General features: G+C 43.8%; 1 pseudogene; it reads right to left on the reverse strand.

The window, feature by feature from the left end:
* Nucleotides 1–791: 791 nt before the first annotated feature.
* Nucleotides 792–2357, reverse strand: LOC102815774 (annotated as a pseudogene).
* Between the last annotated feature and the right edge of the window lie 847 nt (nucleotides 2358–3204).

Below are 3204 nucleotides of genomic sequence, written 5' to 3' on the forward strand. Positions count from 1 at the left end.
AAAAGGCTTCAAAAAAAAAAAAGAAAAGGGGGTGGGTGGGTGGGTGTGTAGGTGTGGATAGGATGGGAGCAGGGGATGGAAAAAAGGAAGAGGAGGGATAGAAAACGCAGGCTGCAGAGTCAACCGATGTCTGCTGCTAAACCGGTCTTTGTTTTTATGTCCAGTGTACGTTAACACTTATGATCTCACTTTGATGATCTACTAGGTTTATCAGCCCCCTGAAGGCAAATCAAGCTTGCCTGCGTTCACATACAGCACCACAACCACACTCTCGTACACAGTCACTCCAGGTCTAGGAGACTGCTTCAGGAGTGAAGAGCCCTAGATTTGAAAGATGAACCTGGCTCTCCATCACCAAGCCAGACATTCATTCAACAGTGTCCATTCCCACACTGCCTCAGAGCAAGGCCGGGGCTCGTATTCCTTTGACTTATACGGGCCTCCTATTCTCTTTTATGCTTACAAGGCTTAAAGATGACAATACTGAGTAAGTCAATGTTCCATCTCAGGCACTGAAGATCTGTGACCTGTAGCCCTTTTTACCTTTAACAACCTCAATAAGCATTCATGTAAAGTTTTCATTACATTTTGCCACTCATTCTCACTCGCACCCACTCGCCATCTTGATCTCATTTGGGCATTTTCTGTGATTCCAAATGAAATCTTCACATTTTCTTTCCCGATTTAATGCAGCAGCAGATCCCATGAGCCAAGCTTGATGGATCAAACTTTTTATATATATGTATATATATATCTCAGTGCTGCATGGATCTAACTTCCATAACATCTTTCTAAAACTGGAACCCTTCCGTTGGTACACTGGCAGATGAATTGAAACCGAATGTTCCACCTTGTATTGCCTCTGGAACAAGGTTAGGATCTTCATCAGTATCATCTGAAGAGAAGAACTCATCAATGATCTCATAGGCCAATTTGTAGATGTCTTCATTTTCATGATTTTGAAGTTGTTCAATTTTCTCCAGTCCTCCACATTCTTCTATAAGATTGGCTATGGTTTCTGCCTCATCTTCAGCCACTTTTAATATATTACTAAGTCCATCAAGTACTACTTGCACAACTTGTGCATCTTTTACAGTTAGCAAGTTGCAGAAAGGTGGGATTACATTTTCTTGGATAAGGCAGGCCACTTGATCTTTTCTTCCACTAATCGTTAAGTTACTTATGGCCCAAGCAGCTTCTTTCTGAGTGCCAAAATCTCCCTTACCCAAGAGGTATATTATCATTGGTACGAGGTTGGCATCAATTACTGCCTGAACCTGTTGCTGATTTCCAGCGGTGATGTTAGACAGGAACCACACTGCTTCTTTATTAATTTTCTCTTTGGAATGCGTCAGAAGTGCTGGGAAGTATGAAAGAGCATCACAATTCAAAACAACTTGTGTTTGCTCATCAGTTCCAGTAACAATGTTGCCTACTGCTCGAAGTGCAGCAGTCTGGACTTTCACTTCCTGGTGACTGAGCAGATGAACCAGGTGAGGAACCATCCCAGAGTCTATTACCATCTGTATCTGTTCATTGCCAGCATCAGTGAGGTAAGAGAGGGCCCAGACAGTATCTACCAATATATTTACATCTGTGTGGTGAATTAAAACACAAAGGGCTGGAAGAATCTCCTGAATGGTTTCCATTGGGGGTGGTGGGTCTTTGTGACGACATAAGTTGACCATAACCCAAGTAACATTTCTTAAGAATGTTATACGAATAGATGGACTTATGAAGGAAAGTAAAGGTTTCACAACGCCAAGACTTATGACATAGTCTCTACACTGAGGGCCATCACCTATGATATTTCCCAATGCCCACACTGCTTGCTCACAAACATTTTGATGAGGTGAATGGAGAAGTCTCAGAAAAAGTGGCACCACATTGGACTGGACTACTGCTTGAGTTTGTTCAGAGGTTCCAGATGCAATGTTGGTCAAAGCCCATGCAGCTTCAAACTGTAAAGATGGACTGTCATCTCTTTCAAGACAGTGGACCAAAATAGGCAATATTCCAGATTTTATTAGGTCATCAATTGGTGGATTTCGATCACTGGACAAAAGCTTCCTAGCAGCCTGAACTGCACTTAGCTGAATCCTTTGGTTATCACATGAAACATTTTGAACAATAGCTTCTAGAGAGGTATTTTGCACTCTATAATCACCATCTATATCAGAGTCTTCACAGGTATCGTCATGTGGCACGTTTCTTCTTTTTAACAGATGCTCATCTCTTTTATCCTTCCTTAATTCAACCACAATTTCATTTCGTTGTCTTCTCATAGTCTCCAAGTCGCGGCCTTTGTTCTTGAAATTCTTGAGCCGTTGGTTGTCCAGTTTCTCGTTGTCCGCCATGGCTGGGCCGGTTGGTGACTCTTTCCCCCGCCCGGGCCCCGCGGGATCCGCCCCAACCACCGCACCGTGCGCTCTGACACTCCCAGGAACGGGGCCACTGCGGGAGCTGCTAGGTCTGCCGCGCCACCGCTTCCTTCCTTCTCTCACCTGCCTCCACCGTGGCCTTCTCCTCCGTTGCCGGCCCTAACCCAAGCGCGAAGACAGCTCAGCCGAAGAGAACCGCGGAGAAGAGTGGCGGCTACGGCGGGTGGCGGAATGCTTGTGCCCATTTTTAAACTGAATTATTTGTTCTTTTTGTTGAGGTGCTGAAGTGTCCTATAAACTTCAGAAAGTTGTCTCCTGTCATTGCCCCCAATGTTTTCCCAGTCTGTGGGTTCTCTTTTCACTAAGATCTCTCGCTGCACCGAAGTGTCTAATTTTTAGGAGGTCCCAGTCATCTACTTTGTTTTCTGCTATTGGTGTACCGTCAGTGATGTTTGGTAGGGTGGTTATGACATGTGTCAGAGCCCCTAGATGTATCCCTGATTCTGTAGATGATATTTACAGTTCTGGGTTTCATTCACACTGAATTCATTTTTGGATATGGTGTGTCTGTTTTATTCTTTTGCAATTGGATTTCTAGTTCTTCCAGCACCATTTGTTGAAGAGACTGTCTCTTCCTCATTTAATATGTTTTGGCTCTTTGTGAGAAGATCAACTGATGGTAAGTGGATGGATTTACTTCTGGATTTCAATTCTATTCCACTAATGTATATGCCCTCCATTGTACCAATACCAGGCTGTTTTGACAACTGTGACTGTGTAGTAGGTTTTGAGATCTGGAAGTGAGAGGCCTCTTTGTTCTTCT

This window comes from Chrysochloris asiatica, unplaced genomic scaffold (assembly GCF_000296735.1).
Source record: "Chrysochloris asiatica unplaced genomic scaffold, ChrAsi1.0 scaffold00168, whole genome shotgun sequence".
NCBI classification, from domain to species: domain Eukaryota; kingdom Metazoa; phylum Chordata; class Mammalia; order Afrosoricida; family Chrysochloridae; genus Chrysochloris; species Chrysochloris asiatica.